This window comes from Mus caroli, unplaced genomic scaffold (assembly GCF_978045245.1).
Source record: "Mus caroli unplaced genomic scaffold, Mus_caroli_1 scaffold_13, whole genome shotgun sequence".
In the NCBI taxonomy this organism is placed as follows: Eukaryota; Metazoa; Chordata; class Mammalia; order Rodentia; family Muridae; genus Mus; species Mus caroli.
The window spans coordinates 69,163,108-69,177,527 of NW_028227268.1; the positions used below are offsets into that span (position 1 = coordinate 69,163,108).

Sequence of the window (14,420 nt, forward strand, 5' to 3'; positions counted from 1 at the left end):
GTGTGTGTGTGTGTGTGTGTGTGTGTGTGTGTGTGTGCAGGTAAATGTGTGTGCCCTGTCTGTGGAGGTCCGAGATCAACACTGAATGCCTTCTCAGTTGTTTGTCACTATTTATTTATTTATTTATTTATTTATTTATTTATTTATTTATTGGTTTTTCAAGACAGAGATTCTCTGAGTAACAGCCCTCGCTGTCACGGAACTTTGTAGACCACACTGGCCTCAAACTCACAGAGATCTGCCTGCCTCTTCCTCCCAAGTGCTGGGATTAAAGGTGTGCACCACCCTGCCCAGCCCACCTTATTTTTTTTTCATATCATATTTGATGGGTATTTGTAGGCGTCGGGCAGAGACATGACCCGTGGAGATGAGAATGCAAACCTGGCGCAGACTGACTTCATCAACCTGGATGAATACGATGGGAAGTCCAATATCAGACAGATTATTTCTAACAAATTTAAGCCCAGTATAATTTAGAGGATGGTTCCTGGTATAATATGGAATAATATAGGAAGCATAGGTACATTGAAACTCACCCCAAAGTACATGTCATTTCTTCCAAGAAGCTGGGTTCTAAAGATGGGCAACCTGTATAGCTTAGGGGTCTAAGGGACGCAGAGGTCTTTTGGACTATTAGCCACCTCTGATCCTGGTTGTTGGATCTTGGAAAAGCCTCTGGCTATAAGGGTTATTTAAATTACTAGCCACCTCCAATCCTGGCTGGCCCAGCAGGTAACACAGATCACCAGACTGTTAATCACCTCCAATTCTCACCTTTCTGGATGGAGGAAAAGATTTGTTATATCTGTCCGACTGGAAAGACAATCTTGCCTGCTTAACATTCCTGGTTTCTCTGGAGCTCTGTAGGCATAAGAACTTTTGTATAATGCTTGCAACTTATAGTTTTTATTTATTCATTGGGAAATTTATACATGTGTACATTTTATTTTCCAAATTAACCCCTCGGATCTCCTCCAAGTTTGGATTCCTCACCATTCCCCACCCCAATACTTCATGTCCTCTTTCATCTTTTTTTTATTAGGTATTTTCCTCATTTACATTTCCAATGCTATCCCAAAAGTCCCCCATACTCTCCCCCCCAAGTCCCCTACCCACCCACTCCCACTTTTTGGCCCTGGCATTCCCCTATATTGGGGCATATAAAGTTTACAAGTTCAATGGGCCTCTCTTTCTAGGGATGGCCGACTAGGCCATCTTTTGATACAGCTAGAGTCAAGAGCTCTGGGGTACTGGTTAGTTCATAATGTTGTTCCACCTATAGGGTTGCAGATCCCTTTAGCTCCTTGGGTGCTTTCTCTAGCTCCTCCATTGGGGGCCCTGTGGTCCATCCAATAGCTGACTGTGAGCATCCACTTCTGTGTTTGCTAGGCCCCGACATAGTCTCACAAGAGACAGCTATATCAGGGTCCTTTCAGCAAAATCATGTTAGTGTATGCAGTGGTGTCAGCGTTTGGAAGCTGATTATGGGATGGATCCCCGGATATGGCAGTCTCTAGATGGTCCATATTTATATTTTATTTTATAATCCACTGAGTTCAATCAGTACTGCCCACATAAGCATGGGTGTGAGGCCAGCCACTGGAACAGAGTCAACTTACAAGGGACCACACCCCTAAAAAGATGACTATCTCCACCCGCAGCTAGCAGCCCTCAGTAGCTACTCAGCTAGGTCCACTTGAAGTTGACTGACTTGAACTAGACTAACTGGCCGGTAAGCCCTAGACATCCTCCTATCTCTACCTTTCTGTCACTGAAATTACAGACAGGCGTGACATATCTGCATCCAGCTTTTGAAAAAGTTTGAATGCTAAGGACAGATCTCACATCCTCATGCCTGCACAGTACTAACTTTACCAAGCCTGCCACCTCCCCAGCCCCTCATTGGCCTTCTTTGTCTTTGTTGGAGTTATGTACTTGATGCCTAGTATTCAGCAGTGTCTGACAGTCCCATCAAGAGACATGTGATGTCCCTCCCTGAAGACTTTTTTTTAAGTGACCTGAAGGCTGCAATTCATCCTCTGCTTCATAGTGGGTTCCAGACTAGCATGAGCTACAAACGACCCAGCCAAAGAAGAAGAAGGAGAGGGGAGGGGGGGTGGAGGGGGAGAGAATGTTCCTTTTCCCTGTGTTTTGTTTTACGCAGGCTTTCAGGGTGGTGTCTGTCCACACAGGCAAGAGTGGGTATTCCTTACTCAACAAACTGACTCAAGTGCTTTCTAGTTTCTACTTACTTCTAGAACAAACCCTCTCAGAAACACCAAAACACAATGTTCTGTCCACTATCTGGACATCTGTACCAGTGAAGTCAACATATAAAATCGATTTCATACAGAGCAGAGTTCTAATTTGGACCCGCAGTGTACGTGTACTACCATATACTAACCACAGCAACAGAATGGAATGGATACTCCGCTTCTCTTCTGCTTCTCTGCGAAGTGCTCACCTTCGGTCCCACTCCTCAGGAGGCAGAGACAGGCAGACCTCTGTGAGTCTGAGAGCTATCCATTGTATAAAGAGCTCCAGGCCAACCAGGGCTACATAGAGAAAGCCTGAAGCAAACAAACGAATATCTGCAGAATCAGGACCTGAGAGGATGGATCAGAGATGAGCCCCTCTCCCAGAAGACACAAGTTCAGTTCCTAGCACCCACATCAAGTGGCTCACAACTGCCTGTCGCTCCAGCTCTAGGAAATCTGGTACCTCTGCCTTCCTAGGACACTTGAACCCATGAGCACATAGCTACACACAGACACAAATATACACTTCATTAAAAAATAAAATCTCTTTTAAAAACCACCAGAAAATAACCCTAGAGAGATAAGTGTGAGGAATTGGAACTTTTGAAGTTGCTCATGAGAGTGTCAATACGTACACATACCTACGTATGTACACACAATTGGTGGATGGAGCAAACTCCAACATATACCAGACAAGCTTCACATATATACATACATACATATGTATAGTTGATGGGTGAAAGGAATAGTGTTCTAACCTCCCATTCACATAAACCTTACACATATACATACATACACATAGTTGATAAATGGAAGGAACAATGTTCCAACCCCAAAACTTTATTCTTTCTTCCATACCTTATATATCCCAGCAAAATCTTTTAAGCAGTATGAAATTACAATGTGATTGCATTCTAGTTTTCTTCTAGTGAGTGACTATGAAAAAAAAAACAGATGTTGCTCAATACCTTTACAAGAAATAACATTACGTAGTACAGGTAAAGAAAATAAATTATTCCCAAGAACCCACATGTATTCTTGGGAGCAGAAGCAGGCAGATTTCTGAGTTCAAGGCCAACCTGGTCTACAGAGTGAGTTCCAGACCAGCCAGGGATACACAGAGAAACCCTGTCTCAGAAAAAGAAGAAAAGAAAAGAAGAGAGGAGAGGAGGGGAGGGGAGGGGAGGGGAGGGGAGGGGAGGGGAGGGGAGGGGAGGGGAGGGGAGGGGAGGGGAGGGGAGAGGAGAGGAGAGGAGAGGAGAGGAGAGGAGAGGAGAGGAGAGGAGAGGAGAGGAGAGGAGAGGAGAGGAGAGGAGAGGAGAGGCGAGGCGAGGCGAGGCGAGGCGAGGCGAGGCGAGGCGAGGCGAGGCGTGAAGAGAAGAGAAGAGAAGAGAAGAGAAGAGAAGAGAAGAGAAGAGAAGAGAAGAGAAGAGAAGAGAAGAAAAAGAGGACTGTGAAGGCAGCAAGCAGAGTAAAACTCCCTAACATGAAGTCTTCAGGACACGTGGTCCTTGGGGCCATGCCACACAGAGGCTCACCCACATGGCTTTGGTAACCAGTGGGCCACATTCCATGAGTTCTAAAGCCATATGTCATTTCTCCTTCATGGCCCTTGCAATTTGTCAGTCATTTGTTCCAGAGGATTTTTTGTTGTTGTTGATTATAAGGGATGACTACTTCCTGCTGACATTGGGGCATTGTTGTTGGGGACCCAAGAAAGCTGGGATGCTAGCCAAGGCCAGGAAGAGCAAGCCTTCAAGAAGAGACTTCCCCAGTGCCTCTTCTGGTCTGCAGAGGGTCATTGTCCCTGTGCCTGATGTATGTGTGTGCTTCCTTACTCCTGGGAAAGGCCTTTCTTAGCTGTTCTTTCAGTCTTCCCTGTGTACCTGTTGCCCTTGAGTTTTTCCTACCTGTAAGTTCTTTAACTGGCAGAGAAAGTGAACCAGACCAACCAAGACCCCTAGACAGTAACAGCACTAGCCTAGCCATGCCACCATTTTACACACACACACACACACACACACACACACACACACACTTTGGACTGACTACAGGCACTCCCAGGTGCTTTTCTTCTCCTGCCAGCATGTGTGACCTCTGCCCCAGGCCTGCTGGCTTTGATTGCTGTGTCCCTGCCACGCCTCCCTTCTGTGACCCAAACATTCCAGACACTTCCTCTACCGTACACTCAGTTCTCATGCTGTTCTTTTGCTCGGCACATTCCTTCCGGTCTTTGCAGGAGCCATTCCTTTTCTTCCTTGTCGCTCAGCTGGAGACAGCACCTTCTAGAACAGTTGTACCCCTCACCATTCACTGTAAAGGCAGATTCTTCCTTCATCAGCCTCCTGCCTTGCTCATTCTTGACACTAGCCTCTGTGTGAAATCTCTGCTTACTCTTATTGTAAGCGTTAAGTGTATTGTATGCCTCCTATCTGGCAACTCCAATGTGAGTGTCCAGAGAATGAATATCACATTTCTCAATCAATTCCCAGAGACCATGAGTGCCCTGCAGTAGCCTATTCAGACCTTGCCATTGCCAGGAATCAAATTATGTGAGTGACTCAAGTGTTCCGGCTGTGTCTGTCCCACAGAGGCACCAAACTTTGGGCAAACTCATCTTTCTTTTATGTGTTTATTTGTCTTTGTCTTGTTTTGTTTTCTTGTATGAAAAAGGACCCCAGTATAAGTCAGGGAGGGAGGAAGACAACATATGCTCACCCTTTAGTGTAGAGAGATGGGAGGATAAGAGGGTAACCCTCATAAGGAGAAGCAGGGAATGTCATTTAAGGCTTAAATCATCTCTGAAAAATGCTGGAGGAGTCTCAGAGGAAGGCAGAAGCCGCCTTTTCAGTGAGGTCCTCTCCACTCACGTGTCCAGAAGCAGGGACCACAGCCATTCTACTTCTCCCTCAGGGTCACCCTCTTCCTTGTACAGATAAGAGTGCTGCAAAGCGCAGGGCGTGGTGGCGCACGCCTTTAATCCCAGCACTTGGGAGGCAGAGGCAGGCGGATTTCTGAGTTCGAGGCCAGCCTGGTCTACAGAGTGAGTTCCAGGACAGCCAGGGCTATACAGAGAAACGCTGTCTCGAAAAACCAAAAAAAAAAAAAAAAAAAAAGAGTGCTGCAAAGCTCGAAAGGCAGAGATCCACTTATGTGGGTTAAAAGTCAGCATTTCCAGGAGCGGCTGAGCTCCAGTCCTCTATCTCCGGCACCACTGACTGCTCCAGCTAAGACCCTCTAAGGGAAAAGGTTCCCCTGGACAGAACTACCTCAGGAGGCCACTCGTCTTCCGGAGGCAACTCAATGTGATCAAAGATTTTGCCCAACTGGTCTGCTCCAGAGTTTGCACAGAAGAGAGGCTTTCCACAAAACACTTCTTCAAAGATACAGCCAGCGCTCCATGCTTACACAATTGTTGCTTCTCTGGCTTCAGGTCTCTGTGAATAATGCTATTGGCTTGAAGAAAATCTAGCCCTTTTCCCTTTCTGCCCGGTACCACCACGCCATCTAGACTGAGGAAGACCCGGAAACTCCGGGGTCACGTGAGCCACGGCCAGGACCACATCGGCAAGCACCGCAAGCACTCAGGAAGCCGCCGGAAGGCTGGAGGCATGCATCACCGCAGGATCAACTCTGACAAATATCATCTATCTTACTTTGGGAAAGTTGCTATGAGGCTCTACCACTCGAAGAGGAACCAGAGCTTCTGCCCAACTGTCAGCCCGGATAAATTGTGGACCTTGGTCAGCGAGCAGACGCGGGTCAATGCAGCAAAAAACAAGACTGGAGCTGCTCCCATCATTGATGTTGTTCGATCAGGCTACTACAAAGTTCTGGGCAAGGGAAAGCTCCCTAAGCAACCTGTCATCGTGAAGGCCAAATTCTTCAGCAGAAGAGTTGGAGGAGATTAAGGGTGTTGGAGGTGCCTGTGTTCTGGTGGCTTAAAAACCACGACGAAGGTTAATTAAATGCTAACATTTAAAAAAAATAAAAAATAAAAATAAAAAAGAAAGAAAAGAAAAGAAAAAAGAAAAGAAAATCTAGGCACTGACATATCAGATCCTTGATGGTCTCAACTGACAAGACTTGGGCGGCGGCAGGTGGGTGGGGTGTGGGGGTGGAGTTCTTTGTCCAGGTACATCCTTAGGTCCTAGTCAATATGCTCAAACACTTGATGTCTGAATCAGTTCAGGAAGTATCATAGACATCCACATATTGTGCTGATGGGAAAGCCCCTCGAGCTCCTCCTCCACTCGGAACTCTCTCTCTTGAGGGCCACAAAGGATCCACTGTAGGGATCTCAGACCTTATACACCATCTCATAGGCACCAACACCAATTTCAGCCCCTGGTTCCCATAGAGAAGTAACTATTCTCTGAGCAAGGAATCCTTATTCCTGGCCAAGAACTGTAGAGGTGACTCTTTATCAAGGGTTATACTTCACATTTCAGGCCGCTGTAACCCAAAATGAGTGAGCTCAAGTTATTATTGATGTTAATAGTATTGAATTCTTTTCTTTTCTTTTCTTTTCCTTCTTTTCTTTCTTTGTGTATGTGTGTTTAAGTGTGGGGTGTGTGTATGCATGGGGTATGTGTGTGTGTATGTGTGTGTGTGTGTGTACATAGGAGATAGGTGTGTATGTGAGGTATATGTGTAGGGTATATATGTATGTGTGTGTACATAGGGTATATGGGGTGCAAATTATGTTTGTATATATATGAAGTATGTATATGTATGTATATGGCAAATGCATGTGAGTGTGTCTGCATATGTTCACATGTGTTCAAATGCAGGAATTCAGGTGTCTTCTGGTATTATTTTCCAATGTTTTGCCTTGAGATAAAACCTTTCACCAAACTTGGATCTCATCTTTATGGCGAGACTGTATAGGTCCTGTGTTGTTTTAAAAACTAAATCCCAAACATCAATTTTACCAAATAAAGACAGACTCAGGAACCAGACACTGTGGTGAAAGCCTAAATGTCCTTCAACACAAAGAAGACCCCCCCCCATCTTCTGTTCACTTATGTCACTCCCTGTCAGCCAGTCGCTTGCTCTGCTTCTTTACCTGTGATTGACTTTATTTAGCTCTTGGATTACAGGTGTGGGCTAGGGCTGAGCCACAGCACACAGTAAATACAAAGCTCTAGGATCAAAGGCTGAGCCACACCACGGTAAGAAACAGATTTTTACAGCTCAAGCTCTTGGGCTTTGCAACTTGATAACAAGAAAGCTAGGCTGACTCCATGACAGGCTTCAAACCGGCAGTTCAGGAGACTAGGCCTAAGAACTAGGCAAGTCCAGGCAAGCCCATACAAGTCAGTTACTAGAAAAAAAGCTCAGGTTTCAGGCAGATAGTCAGAAACTGCCCTGCCATCAGAAGCTGCCCTCAACCTGGCCTGAAGGAAGGACAACGAGCCAACAACAGTTTCCAGACTTCCACAACAACAGTTTCCAGCCCCCGTGCTCCAGTAAATGGTTCTAGAATGTCCCTAGAGATGTAACAAGATAAAAATTACCTACCCCAGAATCCCCCCACTATGCTTTTAATTGGACCTACAAGATGTCTCCATCTTAGAATGTGAGACCCCAACATGCTAGATTTCTACAGAATAAAATACTCTTCACTTTTCCATACTATTTAAGTCCGGGACACCGTTCTTCAGCGAATCATAGACCCTTACAATAAATGTTCTGCAACACTCCTGGATCCTGGGAGTTCCTGGGATCCACCTGTCTCTGCCGCCCCCGCCCCCCTCCACCTCAGCACTGGGATTATAAGCACACGCTGCCACACCCAGATTCTACATAGGGTTTTGATCATCCAAATTCAGTCTCTCATGCTTACACAGCAAACACTTTTCCCACTGAGACATCTCCCTGACCCATATTGCTGTTTTTTGAGATTGAACACCTGTGGAATGCCAAAGAATATGGCATTCTCACCGACAACCAAAGGTCTGCTCCTCCATGTCCTGCTAGCTCAGAGCTGCTGTGTTCTGCCCAGGGTGGTCGGACTTGGGATGTTGTCATATGAGATGGAGAAACTTCTATTCCTCCAATCTGGTGTTCCTACCCAATGAAAATAACACTTTACAGTTTGCTCAGTTGTCTGAGCAAAAACTCAGTGATACTTAATCTTGATTGGCTTGAGAAGCACCTAGGAGATTTGTAGAGCATACCTCCTTTTGTGTCCATGCAGGATCTTACACAGACTAACTAATTACACAGACTCCATCGTGATGCTATGTCTAACCACAGCCCTTGAAACAATGGAGCCAGCTGGATCATGGAATGAGACCACGTAAACCATAAGCTGTTGGATTGTGTGTGCTGTGTATTCAGAAGCTGAGTTCTATGCCCCGGTACAGACTACAACCTGATCTCGGGGCACAGTGTTAACCAATGTTCTATAAAGAATGCTCCCCGCGGGGCGTGGTAGTGCATGCCTTTAATCCCAGCACTTGGGAGGCAGAGGCAGGCGGATTTCTGAGTTCAAGGCCAGCCTGGTCTACAGAGTGAGTTCCAGGACAACCAGGGCTACACAGAGAAACCTTGTCTCGAAAAAAAAAAAAAAGAATGCTCCCCAATAGTCCCTGATTGGTTAACAGTCATAGGCTAGGGCCTATGGCTGGGCAGGAGAGAGAGGAAGGCAGGAGTGGAGATCGAGCAGAGGGTCTTAAGTAGGGACCATGAGGAGGAGAGAGGAGGAAGAAATAGAAGATTGCCATGAGGATGGACCATGAGTGTTGTGGATTTGGTCTAGTGCTTATATTATGTTAATTGGGTCCCCCAAATTGCACAAGAATCTGCACATAAGACACTGAGGGTCCCTGCCCCCAGTTGGTTTTAATTGGTTAATAAAGTTGCCAGCAGCCAATGGCTGGGCAGGGAGACAGAGGCAGGACTTTAGGATGCCAGGCAAGGAACCAAAGGAGGAAAAAGATATAGCTACCAGGCTGGGAAAAGAGTAAAGACCAGGCCTGAGAGGTGCAGAAGAGAGAGCATTGCAATCATGGAAGAGCCGGGGAAGAGCTGCCCCAGCCCCCACCCATACCAGGTCTAGCACAGCGAAGATGGAATAGTAAGTAATAACTCAGGAATATTGGAGAGGAGGTGTTAGCCACATGGAGGTTTGGCAATAGCCCAGCCATTGAGCTCTTTAAGGCATATTAAAATATAAGGCTGTGTGTGTGTCTTTCACTCAAGAACCTAGAACACTGGGGCAGGTAGCGAGGAGGAATTTGCTGCCGCCACTCCCAGCAGGTGGATTAGAGAAGAGATTAATTGGCTACTGAAACACATGAGCACATGGCCAAAAGTTCACACTAAGGACACACAAGAATCAAAGCAAGATTCAGTTGGCAAGTATGGGGCACTTACCTGGCTGGTTATTAATTCCCTAGCAGGATTAGAATAGCTCAGAACCTGTTCAGCACCGTGTCAGCAACTTGTAAATAAAATATCAGGTTTCTGCATCTTTTAATTGGGAGCTAGATGGGAAAGAGTGGGTGGGGCAGAATCTCACCATAAATTAACATCAAGAGTAAGCCAAAATAAACTTGTCCTTCTCTAAGTTGTTTCTTGAAGTATTTGTCACAGTCTTGACAACAAAAACAAAACTGATGTGCACAAACAGTTATTTCACATTTTTAAAGTTTTTTTTTTTTTAGTTATTTTTAATTATGGGTAGGGGAGTTTCAATGTCACCATAGAGAATGATAAGGTACTTCAGTGTTTCTCTGTGACTGACTTATTTAACTTATCGAAATGTCCTCCTGGTCCATTCAGTCTTGTCAGTTTGTAAGTGACAGGATTTCATGATTTAAAGAAAATGGCAGGAAAGCTTTCCACATTCATGCATGTGTGCATATGTGTATGTGTATCTGTATATATGTTGTATGTGTATCTGTATATATGTGGGTATATGATATACACACATATCTATGGATACAAACACACATACATAGCCATATACACTCATCCATATTTTCTTTATCCATTTATTAGTGGAGATTTGATACCATGCTTTGTGGACAGTAGTATTAACATGGGAGTGCAAGTGTCATTCACACACACATACACACACTCACACACTCACACACACACACACACACACACACACACACGTTTCCCAGAAGTGAGATGCTAGATCATGTAGTAAATATAGTTTCAGGGTTTTTTTTTTTTTAAGAACCTCCATAATACCCCATCATACCTGTATTAACTGACATTCCAGCCCCAGTACACAGTTCCTCTTCCTTGTTCCTGTGGAGGCTTCCTCTTCCTCAAGCAAATAATGGCTGAGAGCCCCAGTGCACACGACTCAATGGATGGAGAATTCGTGGTCTTAATGTGCCCTTTTATTCTCAATAACTCAAAACAAACCTAATAAGCACAGCTGACATTTATTGCATTCTCAGCGTGTGCTGTATTCATGGAACGTTAAAGGATAGAAGAGGCTCAAACCTTCCCAAGCTCACACGACAGGAATTGAAAGTCAGCAATTGGATTTTTTTTTTCATTTCCTTTCTTTGTTTTTTCTTTCTCTTCCTTCCTTCCTTCCTTCCTTACTTCCTTCCTTCCTTCCTTCCTTCCTTCCTTCCTCCCTCCCTTCTTCCCTTCCTTCCTTCCTTCCTTCCTTCCTTCCTTCCTTCCTTCCTTCCTTCCTTCCTTTCTGTTCATATTTGTGCATAAATGTTTGTGCATGTCTGTGTATGTGCGTGTGTGCACATCTATGTGTGCATGTGAAGGCCAGAGGTTGATAATGTATCTTTCTTGATTGTTCTGCACCTTATTTTTTGAGGCAGGGTCTTGTACTGAACCTGCAGCTTGCTAATTGGTTAGTATGGCTGGCTGGAGAGCCCTAGGGAGCCCCAGGGAGCCCCCTTTCTGCCTTCCCAGCACTGGGATTGTAGGTTCTTGCTACTGCACCCAGTTTGTTGCTTTGTTTTGTTTTATTTAAACATGGGTTCTGGTGAACCAAATAAGATCATCAGGCTTGGACAAAGAACACTTTACCCACTGTCACCTACTTGTCTCCTGGCTGTAATAAAATATACCCTAACAAAAGCAACTTGGGAAAGGGGTTTATTCTGGCCCATAGTTCGAGAGTGCAGTCCGCTGTGGTAGGGAACTAATGGTGAAAAAACTTGAGGAGCCAGTAGGTCACATCACATCCATAGCCAAGAAGCAGAAAGAAAGAAACGCTAGTGCTCAATCTGTCTGTCTGTCTCTCTCTCTCTCTCTGTCTCTGTCTCCCTCCCCCCACTTCTCTCTTCCTCTCTCCCTCCCCTCCCCTCCCTCTCTTTTTTATTGTCTATGGCCGCAGTCCTGGGTGCAGTCAGGAGTTAAGATGGCTCTTACCACCTCAGTCAGTCACATCTAGATAATCCCTTCCAGGCATGCCCAGAGATTTATCTCCTGGGTGATTTTAGATCTTGTGGAGCTGACAACTTTCAGCAGCATCACGTGGATTGAGAGGTCTTCTGATCATTCTGCCATAACCACAGGCTATGTTCTCAGTCATACGCTGTGCCATCTCTTATCTTGGAAACAATAAAAAAGGTGTGCTTGTTTTTCAGAAGTTTAACATCTGGTTTGACTCAAATAGTCAGTGTGCTAGTTATCTATTATCTCAGAGCATAATGTCCCCAAACTTGAAGCCTAAAACCGTAAATGTTTACCAGCCTTGTGATTCTCAGTCTCTTAGCAAGACTTTAAAGATATTGAAGCCGCATACCCAAGATGGTCTGTGAGCCCCACAGGCAAAACACCCACACATGAAAAGTAACATGTTTTAAATTAAAGTAAGTTTTATAACTGTCACCAGAGGCCTAACTCTGGGGATCTAAACAGACCAGATTCTACCAGATGTGTTTTTCAGAGTCCAAACAGGAGAGGAGAGGAGAGGAGAGGAGAGGAGAGGAGAGGAGAGGAGAGGAGAGGAGAGGAGAGGAGAGGAGAGGAGAGGAGAGGAGAGGAGAGGAGAGGAGGAGAGGAGAGGAGAGGAGAGGAGAGGATGTCAAAACACAAGATGATCAACACAAAGGATACAGAAGCAGGGTGGGAAGAGGCAGGTGTATGCCTTGTGATCTCTCTCAAAGTGATATGGTTGAACTCGGTCTTAGAGTTGGTTTTGTGGGGCCGCTGGCTTGACTGCTTGGCTAGTTACTTTTGGTTCCCAGTAGGTTACGATGATGACAGTAGGAGTCATTATTCCTGGAGTTTGAAATAAATTGGTGTGATGGTTTGAATAAGAATGCTCCCCACCCCACCCCCAATTGATTTTGAATGCTTGGTCACTAGGGAGTGGCACTATTTGAAAGGGTTATGTGTGCGGCCTTGTTCAAGAAAGGTGTCACTGGGGATGGGGTTTGAGGTTACAGTAGCCCATGCCAAGCCCAGAGTCTCTCTCTTCCTGCTGCCTGTGGATCTCAGCCACTGCTCCAGCACCAGGTCTGCCTGTGTGCCACCATGTTTCCTGCCATGATGATAATGGACCAACCCTCTGAAACTGTATGGAAGCCGCAGTCAAACACTTTCCTCTATAAGAGTTAGCATGCTCTGTCAAATCACATTCAAAGGTGAATGCCTTTGATCCCTGCACTCAGGAGGCAGAGGCAGGCGATCTCTGTGGGTTCAAGGCCAGCCTGCTCCACAGATCAAGCTCCAGGACAGTCATGGCTGTTACCCAGAGAAAACCTGTCTTCAAGAAGAAAAACAAAGAAACAAGTAAACAAACAAAAGAGACGCTGCCATGGTCATGGTGTCTCTTTACAGCAGTAGATCTCTGAGACTAATGGGAAGAAGTAATAACTGGAGAAGCGGGAGCAGGTTAGAGGGTGAAAAAGAAACCATTAAGACAAGGAGACCAAAGGACAGTTTCAGTGGAGCCTCTGCCAGCTCCATCATTACTGCAGTTTGCTTTAGTTGTAGGTACCATGGGAACACAAGACGGACCCTCCATGGGCTAGCAGTATCAAGAAGCAGGAACCAGCCGGGCAGTGGTGGCACATGCCTTTAATCCCAGCACTTGTGGGGCAGAGGCAGGCGGATTTCTAAGTTCAAGGCCAGCCTGGTCTACAGAATGAGTTCCATTACAGCCAAGGCTATACAGAGAAACCCTGTCTCGAAAAACCAAAAAAAAAAAAAAAAAAAAAAAAAAAAGAAGAAGAAGAAGCAGGAACCACTGACTGCTGTCTAAGAGGCCTGCTATCATAGTTACTCCAGTTTGAATCCATTTAATATAAGATTCTTTTGTGTGTATGCATGTGTTTGCACATGTATATGCATGTACTTGCATGTGTATGTGAGTGTAGTAACCAGAGGTTAACATTAGTGTCTTCCTTAGTCTTTTTCCATCTGAATTTTAATTATTTAAAATTACATTTGTGTGTGTGTGTACGTACGTGACACTGCTACTACATACATGTGGAGGTCAGAGGAAAACACTTTTGGAAGTCAATTCTCTCCTCCCACTACATAGATCCTAGAAATCAAAGCCAGGTCATTGGGCTTGGCAGTCAGCACTTTACCCACTGAGCCATCTTACAATCCCCAATATTTTCTATTATAATATAAACTGGTATTTCTCTGTGGTAAAATAAGAGTTATTTTTACCTTCTTTGCTCTGGACAAGAGCCAACACTCTTTTCACAGAAAAGAAAATGTTATTCTTGTTCTTCCTGTTATTCTGAAATGTTTAATAATCTTTTAGAATACAAGAAACTGGTCTATTACCAAGAAGTTGTGCTTTCTTTGTAATTCCAAATAAGGACTGTCATGGAAGGTGTCAGCAAGAAACAAATTCTCCTTTAAAGGCATGGCCCTGAGCTCTAGGAAGCAGAGAGACTGACCAGTCAGATGAAAACAACTAACACTGTCTCTAAAGGGTCTCCCTCTGAGGCCCAGGCAGCCTGGAGCTCACTGTGTAACCCAGGCTGGCCTCTTATTTTTGATCTTCTAGCCAAACATGTGCCACAACACCTGGCTCCCAATAGCTTTAGCTTTTAGTGCTATAGGAATGTTTCTACTCCCTTGTTTAAGAACTGAATGCTAGATCCCCACTTCTGTATTTTTGTTTGCAGTTTGGGACATAGACTGCGTTAAACACTATTGTGATTGTATTCTCTTCTTGTTGTTGTTGTTATTCTGTTTTGC

The 14,420-nt window shown here is 45.0% G+C and overlaps 1 pseudogene; it reads left to right on the plus strand.

The window, feature by feature from the left end:
* The first annotated feature begins 354 nt into the window (after positions 1 to 354).
* Positions 355 to 6,203, plus strand: LOC110304484 (large ribosomal subunit protein uL15 pseudogene; annotated as a pseudogene).
* Positions 6,204 to 14,420: the final 8,217 nt, after the last annotated feature.